This window comes from Caretta caretta, chromosome 6, assembly GCF_965140235.1.
Source record: "Caretta caretta isolate rCarCar2 chromosome 6, rCarCar1.hap1, whole genome shotgun sequence".
Classification (NCBI taxonomy): Eukaryota; Metazoa; Chordata; order Testudines; family Cheloniidae; genus Caretta; species Caretta caretta.
The window spans coordinates 58820524-58837248 of record NC_134211.1 but is presented as its reverse complement, the minus strand read 5'-3'; the positions used below and the strand labels follow the sequence as shown (position 1 = coordinate 58837248).

The 16725-nt window shown below is 41.4% G+C and overlaps 1 protein-coding gene across 1 annotated transcript in view; it reads right to left on the bottom strand.

The window, feature by feature from the left end:
* The window catches only part of CSTPP1 (centriolar satellite-associated tubulin polyglutamylase complex regulator 1), a 145180-nt gene that overhangs the window by 123564 nt on the left and 4891 nt on the right, over nt 1-16725 (bottom strand). The gene's annotated exons all lie outside the window — the stretch shown is intronic.

Below are 16725 nucleotides of genomic sequence, written 5' to 3'. Positions count from 1 at the left end.
AGTGGGGCTTGGTGGGGTAGGGGTCTGAGTGCAGGAAGTCTGGGTGCAGGGGGCTACAGATTAAGGGGTTGAGGTTCAATGGGGTGGGGTTTGGGTATGGAGGGCTAGGGCGGTTCTGGGTGTACAGGGTGAGGATTGGCAGGGGTGTCTGGGTATGGGAGGTCTGGATGCGTGAGGGTTGGGTGGATGGGGGAGCAGCTGAAGAGCGGTGGGGGCAGGACACAGGGGAAGATGCTGAGCTTCCTGCAGCTGGGGGAGGCTTCTTGAGGTGGGTCTAACACAAGCCCAACCACTCCTTGCAGGGGATGGGGAAGTCCCGTTCTCGCCTGCCTCCAGCCCAGCTGGGACTAGCAGCTGATCCTGGTTCAGTGTAGGAGCCACTGGCTGGGTGTCCGCAGCCCTGCAGTGATTTTCATCTCTGCTGGCTGCTCCAGATGCCTGAAGCAATGTACCGTGCAGCTAGGGAGTGGTGTGTGACTGCTCCTGCAGCTTCCCTTTGCTTCCCTGTCAGAAAGTCATTTTTCTGCGGGGAAGCAAAGAAATAAGCAGGGGCATGAATTCTGCACACACACAGTAGCGCGCAATTCCTTCAGGGGAATAAGTATGACTGGTGAAATATCTGACTTGAATGTTACTTCTCCCCTCTGGCTACACAGAGTTACTCATTTATGCACTGGTGGTCCTTCTTTAATCTTTCTAGGTTTTGGAGATGAAGGGGGCAGATGAGGGTTGCAGCACCACCAGTTTTGAAACCATGCAACATGAAATGCCTGGTAGGGTCCCTCTAGAAGCCCTGAATTCCTCTTCTCTGCCCTGTATTGCAACAACCTTCCTTACACAGATTATGAATACCATACTGGTAGGAGTCTAGTAGGGTTGCTGCAGACCTTACCAAGGTCCTCCCACCTCACCTTTCAGGGACTGTGCATTGTTTTAAATGCTGGTCTGTAGAAAACATTTTCTGGAAGACACAAATCAAAGCACTTCTGTCCTCCTGAAAGCACCAAAAGGGATGTTTTCAGGATGGCAGGTAGGGAATTGGGTGCAGAGCTGGGTGATATAGTGCTGGATCTGTCATTATCTAACAAAAGAATGCTACTTGTTTGTGATAAGCACTGGGGGCAGGGACAACTTGGTACAATACATTAACCATCTCACTGCTTCCACAAAAGGGTAGGGAGAGCACAGGCAGTGCAGATACCAAATGGAAATAGTGTGGCCTCTTTGATGTTGGCTTGAAATGAACCAAAGCAGAAAAAGTCTAGGCTGATGCTCCACTTAGCAAGTGGAAGAGTTGCCAAATCCAGGAGTTCAACAATCAGGAGACAAACCACAACAAACAAAAGAGAACCATTCCCAATCTAAAGTGCACACGAACCCTGTTCCCAGTGCATACACCCCTGTCCCAAACAAGTACATTATAGAACTACTGCAATTAGCAGCCTGTCCTGAAAAGAGCAGGAAAATATCCTCAGGGTAGGGATGGCAGATGCTGTGCTTGCTCTTTACCATGATGCTACTTTGCTACCACTACCCTCAGAGACCCATTTCCTCCCTACTGGAACTCTAGCACCCTGCAGCTTCCAAGCAGGAGGCTTACTGGGTGGTTTTCTCCCTTCACCCCAATACTAAGTCTTTCATTGTTTGAGGGCATCACACAAGCAGTTTGGGGAAAGCATTTTAGTATCCCCAATATCCTTGGGATTGTCCCAATGACAGTTCCCATTTTTCCCTTCATCACTCTCAGGGCCCCATTGCAGCTGCCTTCCTCCTAGCAAAAAGATAGTAAGATGGGGTTTCCAGACAGAACACTGCAGACTATTCCAGACTCAATGGCATGACTCCTTTACCAGCAATCAATCTGCTTTAGAAACACATCAGAGTTCTGCAAGCCACTTAAACCCAAATTCATGCCCCATCCGTACTCGGTACATTTCATCTTGGTGTGGGGTAGGTGGAGCTCAAAAGAGGCATCCCGAATGGGTACAATGATTAAAAGTTCACACTAGCACTAACTGCTGTCAGGGGATTTCTCTGCCTATAATACTTTTCACATTCATTACAATGGCAGAATGGGTTAAGCATACCCTGAAAAATACCTTGCAGCTGATAGCAAGATGGTAAGCCAAAGGTTCAAAGATCTTATCTGGCAATAAAAGATACAGGGCGTAACTTTATTTAATTATTTTAATGCAAAGGAACACATTTTAATTTATGTGAGTGATTAAAGAAAATAACTCTGCGCACCTGTGTCCCCTGAGGGAGGAATGAGTCCGTGCAGCTCAGTCACACTCTTAAGATAACAGCAACTGGGAAAGACTGTTTTTCATTCTATCCCATCCAATTCCTCCCTCTTCAGTATGTGGCTCATGCTATGCTCAGAGACCATCTTCTCAGACACTATCACATTTTCCCTTGTCAGAGTACCACACAAATATTAGTTAATTCCCACCGCCCACACCTAAACCCTCATGAGATTTGTAGGTATTATCAGGGCCCCTTATACTCCATGGTGCAATGAGACCAAGTTCCATAGCAAGAAGCCCTAGAGTATATGGCAACAACTTTTAAATTCCAGGTGAAAGTTGTTTCATGATGATACACTAAATTGCCTCCCATTCCCCATCTCCTCACAAACACACAGAGCTACAAAGGGCTCAATGCTGAAAACAGTCTCGGACATAAAATTAATCAACGAGAGAGGCGATTTGACTCCAAGAATATTGTCTAAGTGCCCTAGCACAGCACCTTCTTCTCCCCATGTGTGCCAGGGAAGGGGATGGAGGGTGCTTGTGGTCTGTTTTTGAGATTCATCTCCCTCACACCCCAGCTGCTGTGCTTTTTTCCACGTTACCCAGCTCACCAGCCTATGCTACCAGTTCCCACAGCTTTCTGACTGCAAACTGGACTCTAGCTCTGGCTCCCTGACCTGCTGCTGCCTGGCTCCACAGAACAATGTGGGGTGCTTGCACTGTAATCCAATTAACTCCTTCTTGTGGGGGGAAAACTGGAAAGCAAGATGCAATTGCAAGCAGGTCCTAGCAGGACAGGGAGATAAAACAAAATGCCAGGTTCCTGGAAGTAGCAAAATAGTGATTTCCATGGTAAAAATGCTGAATTTTCCATCTTGAAGGTTCACCAGTTTCTACAAGCACAGGATTATGGAGTCCCATGAGGCCTTGTTTGAGATGAATGGGACAGTTCACACCTCTTAGGACTGTTGTTTCAGGCTCTTTGAAAAATCAGACAGGTAATACTGCATCAATTTACACTGCTCTCATATGCAAGGTTCTCTCTGCAATCACAAGGGCTAGAAACATATTGTGATGTTATACCCCTTAGTCTTCACAGAAATAGGATTATGATATGAATATGGCCTAAGATATATTTTATATAAGATGGGTCTTGTAAGGTATCATTGGAAAGGTTATGAATTACTAAATGTGATTATCCAATTTGTATGAATGTATCATTTTTGTATTTAAAGTTGTGAATATCAACTATGTAACAATTATAACTGTGTGAGTATTTGGGAGACACCCACCAGATAACTGGCCATCACAGCCTTGATAGGCCATTAGGAAAAAGCTATAAGACTGTGAAGATACTAGTCTCCCTCCTTCCTAAGAGATGTAGCTGTGACACTCCAGGTCAGGTGATAAGATCACCGGGTACAAAATACCACCTTGGACACTGCTGGTACTTTTCCTCTGTAGAGGGTTGGGGATCAAACAAAGGTTTCCCACCGTAGGTAAATCCCTGTTAAGGCTGGGGAGGGGGTTAATCTGGAATCTCCTCCACTGCCTACCCAAGAAGGACTACTGAAAGTACCTGAAGGGACAAATGAATTAACCTGAGGGGAAAGGCAGAGGTGAGTCCAGACTGAGACAGGGGTCCAGTCTCTAAGAAGAAATAACGGGAACTCTAAGCTACAGAAACTCTGCAACTTGCCTAAAATAACATTTAGGATGAGAAATTACTTCTTGAAACCAGTCTCTTAAAGATCTTAAGCTTAGTAAGTGTGTTTTATTTGCTCAGTAATCTGCTTTGTTCTGTTTGCTATCCCTTATAATCATTTAAAATCTGCCTTTTATAGTTAATAAATTTGTTTTGTTTATTATTAAACCCAGTTTGTGCAATTTCTAACTGGGGGGGGGGGAGAAGTTGTGCCTTTTTCTCTTCACATTGAGGGAGAGGGCAAATTTTTATGAGCTTGCACTGTGCAGCGCAAGACACTATTATTTTGGGTTTATTCACCAAAAGAGGTGAGCACATGAGTGCTGGGTGAATCCTCTCACACAGAGCTGACTTCAGTCTTCGTCTGGGTGTGGCCCTACCTGTGTGCGTGTACTGCAAGAGGCTGGAGAGCCTAATTCAGCAAAACAGGGAGAGGGAATCCAGGCTAGTGGAGCAGGAGGGGCTCAGGGAAACCCCAGTACATCAGGTGGCATCACGGGGCAGGGTTGTCCAACCTGTCATATATATATACATAATGAATAAAATTAAAAGATTCTGGAGCACAATTCTATAGCAAGGAATAGATCTGCTCTGTAGATGAAGAAACTGGAGCACAGATAGGCTTAGTATTGTAAATTCAGACAGTGAGTCAATGGCAGAGTCAGTGTTTAACGTGGCAAGGGATCACCAAATCATCTAGTTTGGTAGCCAGCTGAACTCTGAAGGATGAACTTTTAGGAACACAAGACAAACTGAAAATGAGACAAACTGGCTGCTGAGCCTGCCCCTCTACCATCACAAGCTACCCAATCATACAATTGCATTCATAAATTTGTCCAGCTCTTCATAAATTTGTCCATATTACAATTCATATAGGCCCAGTCCACTAGAAAATGATGCTACTTTGCTACCACTACCCTCAGAGACCCATTTCCTCCCTACTGGAACTCTAGCACCCTGCAGCTTTCAAGCAGGAGGCTTACTGGCTGGTTTTCTCCCCTCACCCCTGATACTAAGTCTTTCATTGTTTGAGGGCATCACACAAGCAGTTTGGGGAAAGCATTTTAGTATCCCCAATATCCCTGGGATTGTCCCAAAAGATAGCAAGATGGGGTTTCCAGACAGCACACTGCAGAGCAAAATGAGGCACTCTCTACACCTCTGCCTCCCAGATGCTTAATTCATTCTGCCCTGACAACCCAGGGAGCGAGACAGTGACACTGGAACAATTTGTATAATGCAGGTGCTAAGAGCCATTGTACCAAATTGTAAATCCTATATACGATGGAAACCACTTCAACCCAGAGGGTGAGGCAGCACCCCTAGTTCCAGCACCTATGGAGAGAGATCAGGATATCAAACCCAACGCACAAGCTCTCTAGTTGTAACCAGCACTAAGAAAGAGCCCGCATCTTTCTTCTTTGAAAGAGACACAGTACCCACCAACACACATTCATATGTCTCAACACTCCATCATATTTTGTTATCTAGAATCTGTCTCTTTACTCCTGACAGAGTCTGGGGAGAGTTACAAATCCACTTTATTGAGAATCTGCCCACCTCCGTCTGATCCAGAAACTGAACTTAATATCCCACTTAAAAAGAGGGAGTGAATTAAGGACTAGCAGGAAGCTAAAAATATACCAGGTTGATAAGGGCCAGCAAAACAGCATCAGAGAAAAGGAGGTTATGCAGGACAACCATCACCAAATCAAAGCTATGGAACTTGGATCCCCCATTTAGACAACCATTTGACAGTTAATGGTTCAATTCCTTCCTGAAACACATCATTTAACTGCCCAAAATAAGTTTACACAACGTCCCTGTATGCTGAGCACCTGGTCACACTGACAAGCTATTGAACAGCTTTGGTGGAAAGACGAAAATTTGATGCGTCAAGGCAATTTTACACTGGAGTCTTCTGGATCCAAATATGAAATAACTGAAGTCCAGATGTTAAGCTGAGGATGTACTTATTAGCCACATTCTTGACAACTTTGCACAAATAATCTTAATAGAGACTTAATAGCTGTGTGACACTTCCACATTAATATACAATTTCTGTACAAGCATTAGCTCTATACATAATACTGCTCCTCCAAATTCAACCCTTTGTTTCTCCTCCCAAGGAGGATGGGCTTTTTATACTGAATATACTTCGTATATTGCATATGATGTCATTAGTGTCAGATTCACTTGCCTAGCCTCTACATGCCCTGGTGTGCGTGCCCCTTTGGATTCTAACCAACTCAGAATTTAGCAACGGCTGTTGAATTTAGGGGTGGCCAACAGGTTACGATAGTTTGGACAGCCACAAATATAGCATTAAACTGGATTATTACAGTTAAAAAGATATGGGTTAATCCTGGTCTCTACTCCATGATGGGTTTTTAACCTGGTTATAAATAATAGCCTTTTCCAGAAAGCTCAGTTTGGCGCAGCCTAACTCTTCTCACCCACACCACCACACCTTTTTGTGCAGACAAAGGAAAGGCCTAAAAATATTGCTGTTAGAACAAATGGAAGCTGTATTTCAGTCTTAGTATGTTAGTTGTTGATGCTGAGATCTGTGGGGTTGGTTACAATTGTAAAAAGGAAATCTGATACTTGAGCAACTTGGAAAGAAAGTGATATTCAGTGCAAAAAATACATATGGTTATGAAACAGCATGACTGAGAATTTAAATGCATGAAAAAAAAAAAGACAGGAAATTTTGAAGAATCCCACAGCACCTTTCACTTGGCCACATTGCACACATAATATTTTGTATTACTACAGACACTCAGGTACTCTGGTGATGAAGGTCATGTAAGTATCTAGACAGAGAACTGTTCAAAGTACCTTAGAATATGTTGCAAGAATTAATTTCTTCAAGTTTATGCATTTAAGTACACAACCTTCATGCTGTGTTAACAGGGAGCTTCTCTTTCTGCACTGAATTTCCCTGTTCTCAAACAAAATAAAAAACATAAAAAGTAAAAAAATGAGTCACAGACCTTTCTTGGCAGAGGGTCCACCACTACAGCACAGCAAGGGATGCTGAGAGTCAGGAGTGAGCTGCACTGGGTTATCAAACTGATCTTTGTTCATTATTTGCCACATCATTAACTGAAGTGTTGAGAATATAAATATTTGATGCAGAGTAAGAAAACTTGCTCTATTTTTTTTCTGTTTCAACTATCGGGAGTTAAAAGAAAAGGAGTACTTGTGGCACCTTAGAGACTAACCAATTTATTTGAGCATGAGCTTTCATGAGCTACAGCTCACTTCATCACAAAAGCTCATGCGCAAATAAATTGGTTAGTCTCTAAGGTGCCACAAGTACTCCTTTTCTTTTTGCAAATACAGACTAACACGGCTGTTGCTCTGAAACCTATCGGGAGTTAGTTAACGTTAGAAGTATTGCAAAGTGGACCTTAAAATAGATAAATAAATCTCTCCAAAATAAACTAGAGATAGGAGAACATATCTAGGAAGCAATGCTTAGACAAGCTACATTTTAGAACAAACTGCTGAGAGCATAACAAGGCTCTCTTGCACTATCACACAGAAGAGCCACAGCAATAGGAGCATGCATACACACATTTTACAGAGTACGAACAGAACTGTTTTCAGGATGGATTGGTTTAAAAATCAGTGCAATTTTAACCATTATTTAAATCACCAAAAGCATGAAATCTTGTTGTAAATAATCAATTTTTATAAATTGTGTTTTGATTTGTACTTTTTAGCTATTTTCCTAAAGAAGGATACCAACTGACAAGATTGAACCTATCAAAACACGTTGATTTGCAATTAAATACAGCCTTTATACTAAATTGGGTATTTCTGGTTAGCAACAATATACTATGTCTATACACATTTAAGCAATTATAACTTAATTTAATGTAGTCAGATTCTTAACTTTTATATTTTGTGTTATATTAGAAAATGATGACTGGTTGTATTTCTTATTTGCTAGATATTATTAATTTTTTTTACTTGTGATTTATGTTAAGCTCTATTTGGATGGAATTAAAATTCAATTAAAATGCACAAAAGCAGCATTTTTTTTTATTAATTAAAACTACCTTAAAAGTGCTGGATACTTAAGAAAAAGTTTATCACATCATTTTGCATTTAAAATTAACTGATTTATTTATTTACAGTGTAACATAGTTAGTGAATTGAGCCGATTGTTTCTAGCACATGTCTTTCAAGATTTTAGACCTAGTAGATCTCACCCTTTCATGCCTGTTTTTTTCATAGACTAGAATACAAACTTCTCTGCTTTTTCAACTCACAATTGGTTTCTTCACTTTTAACGAACTAGTCATTGAAGACATTTTCCTTCTCCACCTGCAGAATAGGCTACTGCTGTCAAAAGCTGGTTTAGCACTTCTACAAACTCTATCCAGTGACTTCCACCAGTTCAGTGGTTTGACTTTCTTTAAAATTGGGCAAACATGTGCTGCTTAATAGTTTTTGTATTTAATTTTAATCGTTTATAGTAAGTTTAAGCCTGAACACTGAAAATAACCTATTTTAATTAGGTCTATTTTTTAAAATAAATCTGTATTTAATTAACATAAAAAATCCAATTAAAAAATTGGGGGGTTTTTGTGTTTGATTTTTAAATCATCCTTTTTTATCCACTGAGATTGTCTCTGTAGCTTTTCAACATCAGTAAATCATTCCAAGATATTCTTTTAACCACTTTAAACATCGCTATAGAGCAGCCTAAACGAGACAGACATGCCTTAAACCAAAAACTAAACCTCTGTCCTCATAGCATGCACCACTCAGAGCCCTTCATGATTTTTTTTGACAGAGTAATTTTTTTTTTTTTTAATTAATCCTAATAGCATTTACTGTTAAGGAACAAAGCTCCCCTACCATGTGGCACAATGTGTCAGTACAAGGGGGTCATACCACAGATAACATTACAATGCACGGCATGTGCTGCTGAAAGGCTACACAATCCAACAGTGAAATATTTTTAACACTAAGGATTTCAAAACCACTTGGGACAAACAGTCTAAATTAAGAATCAAAACTTTTCTTGGTCTTGAGAACTACTGAGAACAAACATTCTTACAATAAGACAGCATAACAATTACAGAGTACAGCATTTACTCTATTCCCAACCTGCACACAGATTGGCCTCTGTGTCTTCTTAGTTTAGTGTCTAATGCTCTCCAACAGGTCACCTCTGATGTGACAGTAGCATAGCACCTGGCAGGGGTGAGACTCCTCCGAAGTGCACTGCTATGTCAAAGCACTATCAATATTAGTCCACTCCCTTAGGAAGCAGCACATTGAAGACCATTCACTTAAATACCTGCCAGAAGAATAAACTGGAGGGGATGCTTAGCGGTACAATGGATTAATGCACCCACTGTTCAGCCCTAGAGATCTGAGATCACATGTACATCACACAAGTTTTAACATCTCAATCTAGACCCCGATAAATGTCTGTCCACAAGACAAAGCCAGTGCGTAATTTGACAAAACTGACAGTTTCGCTCAAAAGAGCAAGGCCTGCAAGGGGTCAGAGGTGGATACAGCCAGCAGGTAAAGCTTGGCAGGGACTGGAAAAGTTGTGGTTTAAACTTGCAGAAAGCCTGTCTGCATTCTTAATTGACTTTGGCTACTCTATGTTACCCAGTCCCTCACTTTTACAATCACAAATAATACTCATGACACCAATTTGTACTGCTGATTAACGTAGAGTACTAGCTGAACTGCCTCATTAATACCGCTCATTCCTACAAACACACAAAATTACTGTCCAGCCTTCTACATTAACTAGCTTGGGGTGGTTTGTTTATTTTTAAAAGGGTCTCAGCCATCATAAAATCTAGCCAATTACATTTTCTTATTAAAAAAAATTATTTCCACATTGCTATGTGAAAATCCAGCACAAAAAGGGAAAGTCACTGATCATGCAGAGGAAACAACGGACTCTGAACAAAGTGCAGTCAAATGTATAAACAAATGGGCTGAAAAAGAGAAAAATATTTTCCTTTAACCTCGTTCATTTATAGTAACCTTAAATGTTACAAGTAGCAATGGAATGTACAGTAACTCCCCGCTTAACGTTGTTTCGATCTTATGTCCCTGCTCCATTACAGAACATGTTCCATTTAAAGTTGTGCAATGCTCCACTATAACGTCGTTTGGCTACCTGCTTTGTCCACAGCTGGCAGCCCCCCTACCAAATCCCCTACGCCGCCTCCCCCCCCCCAGCACCTCACGCCCACCAGCAGACCCTGTGGATCAGCGCCTTCCCCTTGCTCCCCCCTCCTCCTGCCCGCGGCAATCAGCTGGTTTGCAGCGTTCAGGAGGTGGGGGGGGGAAGAGCAAGGACTTGGCGCGCAGGCTCCCCCTCCCTCCCCTGCCTCCTGAACACTGTGGGCAGGAGGCGGGGGAGGGGAGGAGGAGGAGCGAGGATGCAGCGTGCGGAGTAAAGGGCGGGGGGGGGGAGAGAAGAGGCGGGTTAAGGCTGGCTTGCAAATCCTGAGCGATGACTATCCTGACAAGGAACGCAGCTCCAAAGTGATTAGGGGAGTTAGTTATCTAATGACTTGCTATAAAGAAATTTACCAAGAAAAAAAAGGAAAGCAAAACAATATTCAGAAAGTTCAGCAAGAACAGCAAGATGAGCAGCCAGACAATCCACCCTCTTCCACTCTGACTCCATGATGACTGTAGTATTAAATTGTTTCTTTAAAATTGTTTAAAACTTATACCTGTATTAAATTGCTTGTTTAAAATGTATAGAATGCCTTTCGTCTGGCAAAAAAAATGTCCCTGGAACCTAACCCCCCCCATTTACATTAATACTTAGGGGGAAACTGGATTCGCTTAAAAGTTGCATTTTTCAGGAACATAACTACAACGTTAAGTGAGGAGTTACTGTAAATAGTTTTCATACAAACGTGTGAATTTTAAGGTGACCGTGGTCATTTAACAGAAAATTCCCTCTCAGGCATCTGTCCCTAGAGAGAGGTACCCCAAATTCACTGAATTAAAGGGGGGGGATTTTTCTTTTTACTATGTTGCACAGTGACAGGATTTGAAAAGTAGAGGCAGAACTAAGATGATGGGAGCCTTAGAAATAAAGAAAGCTAAATAGTTATCTAACAAAGCAGAATAATTCCAGAGTCAGGTCCTTTTGGCTTGGCCTGCTCCAGAATTCTAGCAGTGGTGCAGGAAGCAAAAAAGCCAAGACACCAGGCTTGTAACAGCATACCTAGAACATGGAAAGAGTATCAAATTGGGCTTACCTTCTCAGGGGAAGATTTCTTGTTTTACTTTATCAAGAAGACAGAAGGACTTCTCTTATGGTCAAACACACACGAGCATGATAGTCATATTGATGTTCACATGCGCTAAGCTGAGGAACATCTGTTTGGCTGTTATTTCTCTTTCTGCGTGAAGTTTCCTACCACTATGCTATAGAGAACTGTGTTCTAATAACATATTTCAAATGTGCCTGTCTCCTATCTATTCCGATTCAAATTGTAATGCAAGAGCTCCATTACTCTCCAGACTCCCATATTTCTCTACAAAAGGAGGATAAGTAAGGAGATAGGGCAGGCACAGGGAAAGAACTGCCCATTGAAATGCAAACATCTCTTTCTCATTCTGAAAATAAGGAACTGTTTCCATCCACTCACCCTGACCTTATTGTAGCAGCTATATTTAAGGTTCTCTTGATACCTTTCCAGCTGGGATGGTGGTTCCAGTAATACAACCACAGCTCTGAGATGAAAGATGGCTTTGTGGTTAAAGCATCGGACTGGGACTCAAGACCCAGATTCAATTCCTAACTCCATCATAGACTTCCTATGTAACGTTGGGCAAGTCACTTACTCTCTTTGCATTTCAGTTCCACATCTGTAAAATGGGGATAATATTTCCTTTCTCCCACTCTTTTGTCTTTTCTATATAAAATGTGAGCTCTTCCAGGCAGGAATCATCTTTTATTATGAGTTTATACCATGAATAGTACAATTTGTCCCAATCTCATTTGAGGTCTCTAGTCGCATCTGTAACACAAATATAATTAACTAAATATTTCAGTTAAAGAAAATAAATTATATCTACATCCCCAAACCAAATACTCCAAAAACTGTGTAGAAGGGAGGTGGAGCCCTGGCTGTCAGAAAACACGCCGCATAACTGCAGTTTTCCCCTGAAAAAAGTTTCAGTGCTGCAAGAGTCTGGGGGCCCTTTGGATGCCGAGAGCACAAAGATTCTCGCTCCTCATCACTTCTTGGTTCTCTTTCCTCACCACTGCTCTGTCATGAGAGCTCTGTATGTCTAGCAATAAAGAGGCCCATGTTTTACAAGGTGCAGATTCCCCCTGGCACAGGGTTCATGTTCTCATATGTCTGCAGTTGGCTAAGGATGAAGGGAAAGAGCTTTGGGGATGGGAGAGGGAAAATGGATTATATATATATAAAAATCACAAAGTGCTACAATCCATTAAATCTCCTTTATAATAGATGAGTGCCTTCCACTACAGTTTGAAGCTGCCATAGACAATATTCTAAATGCCTAATCATCTTCCTCAGACTTTGGGGCATGCTTTATCAGCTATAAACAAAGAATATTAAACAACCATCAGTTACAGAACCATAAAAGTCAGGGTTGGAAGGGACTTATTAAGACTATAGTTACCACCTCTATGGTTTCCCAGAGTGTCAGCCCTACAGAATGTCACAGAATGTTAACTACACCCAAAGGGCCTGATCCCCAACTTCAAATTGCTTCTCACTGACTGCAGGATCCAGTTTTTAAAACGTCTTACTTGTTACAAAATCATCACAGACTCATTTACACTTAAACGAAAACCTCATCTCCCTAGTCTAAACCCATCCCCATTAATTGAGCTCTGACCTCCTCTGCGCAACCTCACCATCACTGGATCAAGAGCCTTACTACCATCTGCAACTCCTGCCATCTGGGGCTGTCAGACTCACTGAACACTCTTTATTTCAAATCACTTTTCTCTATTCCAAATGCCTATTTTCTTTCTCCCTGTTACTTTCTATTTAACTCCGAGCAGCTATACTTCTCTTTAGGTTTAGAATATACATTTAAACTGTACTGCTCTTAGCACATGAGATAGACATGGTAGAATTATCTTCAATACGAAAAAACATTGAGACACCAAAAGACATGGCACATAATGCTGCTCTGGACACTCATCTGACCTGTCAGAATTCTGTTTGCAATGGGGGGCTTAAAGGCAGCTCACCTATTCCAGATGAGAAAAAAAGCAGAGAGCAGGCTGATCTCAGATTCTCTTCAAAGAACACCTGATTATGTTGCTCCAGGCAGCCCTGACTTCTGAATGAGATTAGAGAAACCTAATCGTGTTTGCAAAAAGAAAAGGAGTACTTGTGGCACCTTAGAGACTAACCAATTTATTTGAGCATGAGCTTTCGTGAGCCACAGCTTCACTGATGAAGTGAGCTGTGGCTCACGAAAGCTCATGCTCAAATAAATTGGTTAGTCTCTAAGGTGCCACAAGTACTCCTTTTCTTTTTGCGAATACAGACTAACACGGCTGTTCCTCTGAAACTAATCGTGTTTGTTTTTAATCACAATTACCTGTAATCTCACAACCAGATAATGGAATTAACAAGACCCTGACACACACAATAGGGCTGGAGACAGGTTATCTTCTCTAAAGAATTAGGCTTTTACACAGCTAGGTCAATGCAAAAAAAAAAGAGAAAAAGGCTCAAAGGTGCTTTCTAAAAAGCATTATTTACTTGTACTAGGTTTCTACTAGGCAAACAAAACTCAGTCAATAGCTTTTGCGAAAAGCACATTTGGTAATTACAGAATAATTGTGGGGTTTTTTAAGTACTATTTCATTTTCAAGTGCCCCTTAAAGGGATTCTTTACACCTTCTCCACCCCCTGCAATTTTTAATGCATGCATCCTATGTAAAAACTACACTTGTCCAACAATCACTAGCTCATTAAAAAAATTAATTAAAGTCTGCTAACTCTTAAAAAATATCTGTTATCCAAGTTTCATCTCAGAAAAATCTCTTTGGAGTAGAATTATAAATCCCCTCCAGAAGGGCTTAGATTGAAAACTTTGAATGAGACAAAAGCAAAGTGACAAACCAGCAATCTGGCTTCAGAGCACAATGAGCTTCCATGTGAGTAGGAATCAGTGTTCAGTCACTTCTTCCCACACCTGAAGAGGCTCCAAACGCTTTAGAGATAACGTGTGTACCCTAATGAGAGGAAGCACCACACATCACTCTAGTGCAGGGTAGTCAATAGGCAGGCCACAGACCAAATCCAGACCATGAGACAGTTTTGAACAGACCCCGAAATATTTTTTATTTACTTTTTATTATTTTCTCTGGAATCTGGACCTTGACCAAGAAATTTGGACCTTGACAAAAATAATTGACTACCCCTGCTCTAGTGAATCCCTCTGGATGATGGACACAGGTTGTAGGAGCTACATCCATATCTCTTTGGCTGAAGAGAGGGCTTTCCTGCAGCATTAAACCTTTGAAAGGTAAGAGAACTATATCAGAAGACACCCCCAAAAAAACCAAAAACAAAACAAAAAAAACCCCAAATAATTTATGGCACACAATTGAGCTAATGTATGTTACATGAGAAACACATCTATCTGTGCTTAAGTGCACAGCCAATAGGACTGAAATAACTAAGTACTGAAAGCTATATTCAACCGAAGTCCTGTGCCATCCATATTTGGTCCTCCAGTGCCAATAATGTATTGTTAAACCGAGGAATTAAAGAGTTTTTTTGGGTGGGGGCACACTACCTTGTAAATGAGGTTACCAGAGCTAAATACAAGTGCTAATATATTTGGAAAAATTCAATGAGAAGACTTGGGTAACTATAAATCTTTTACCCTGACATCAAACCCATGCAAAATAATGGAAAAGCTGATATTGGATTCAACTGAAAAGAATTAAAGGTTAGAAATAGAATTAATGCAAGTCAAAATGATGTTACACAAAAATGGTCTTCTCAAAGAAGACTTATTTGAGGAGATTACAAATTTGGTTGATAAAAGTAACTGTGCAGAAGTATTATTTAGACTTTTGTAGGGCATTTGACTTAACCCTGGTCTACACTGGGGGGGGGGGGGGAAGAGGGAAAATAGATCTAAGTTACGCTACTTCAGCTACATGAATAATGTAGCTGAAGTCGACATACTTAGATCGACTTACCGTGGAGTCTCCACCACGGTGAGTCGACTGCTGCCACTCGCCCGTTGATTCTGCCTGAATCTCTTGTGGCGCTGGAGTACAGGAGTCGACGGGAGAGCACTTGGTGGTCGATTTATCGTGTCTAGACTAGACACTGCCCACCGATCCAGCAGGTAGCGAAGACATACCCTCAGTAACACATACCTTTCTGATTAAATAATTAGAACTACACAATGTAAATAGAGCACATATGAAATGGGTTAAGAACTAGATAGCTGACAGATCTCAAAAGAATGAGGAATCATCATGAATGGAAGTGCTTTTAATGGGATTCTGCAAGCATTGGTACTAGGCCCAGTGCTATTTGACATTTTCATCAATAATCTGGAAGTAAATTTAAAATCACCGCTGATAAATTTGCAGATGACATCAAGACTGGCTGGCAGAGTGATAAATAATGAAGAGGACAGGAGGAGTCATACAGTGTGATCTGGATTGCTTGGCAAACTGGGCGCATTCAAACAAAATGTGTTGTAATACAGCCAAAGGCAAAAACAGACATCTAAGAATAAGGTATGCAGGTCATATCTACAGAATGGGGAACTGTATCTGAAAAACATTGACATGAAAAGGATTTAGGGGTCATAGTGGACAAGAAATCCAATGGTTTCAGAGTAACAGCCGTGTTAGTCTGTATTTGCAAAAAGAAAAGAAGTACTTGTGGCACCTTAGAGACTAACCAATTTATTTGAGCATAAGCTTTCGTGAGCTACAGCTCACTTCATCAGATGCATACTGTGGAAAATACAGAAGACGTTTTTATACACACAAACCATAAAAAATGGGTGATTATCACTACAAAAGGTTCTCTTTCCCCCCACCCCACTCTCCTGCTGGTAATAGCTTATGTAAAGTGATCACTCTCCTTACAATGCGTACGATAATCAAGGTGGGCCATTTCCAGCACAAATCCAGGGTTTAACAAGAACATCTGAGGAAGGGGGCGGGGAGGGGGGTAGGAAAAACAAGGGGAAATAGGTTACCTTGCATAATGACTTAGCCACTCCCAGTCTCTATTCAAGCCTAAGTTAATTGTATCCAATTTGCAAATGAATTCCAATTCAGCAGTCTCTTGCTGGAGTCTGGATTTGAAGTTTTTCTGTTGTAATATCGCAACTTTCATGTCTGTAATCGCGTGTCCAGAGAGATTGAAGTGTTCTCCGACTGGTTTATGAATGTTATAATTCTTGACATCTGATTTGTATCCATTTATTCTTTTACAAAGAGACTATCCAGTATGACCAATGTACATGGCAGAGGGAAATTGCTGGCACATGATGGCATATATCACATTGGTAGATGTGCAGGTGAAAGAGCCTCTGATAGTGTGGCTGATGTTATTAGGCCCCGTGATGGTGTCCCCTGAATAGATATGTGGGTACAGTTGGCAACGGGCTTTGTTGCAAGGATAGGTTCCTGGGTTAGTGGTTCTGTTGTGTGGTATGTGGTTGCTGGTGAGTATTCGCTTCAGGTTGGGGGGCTGTCTGTAGGCAAGGACTGGCCTGTCT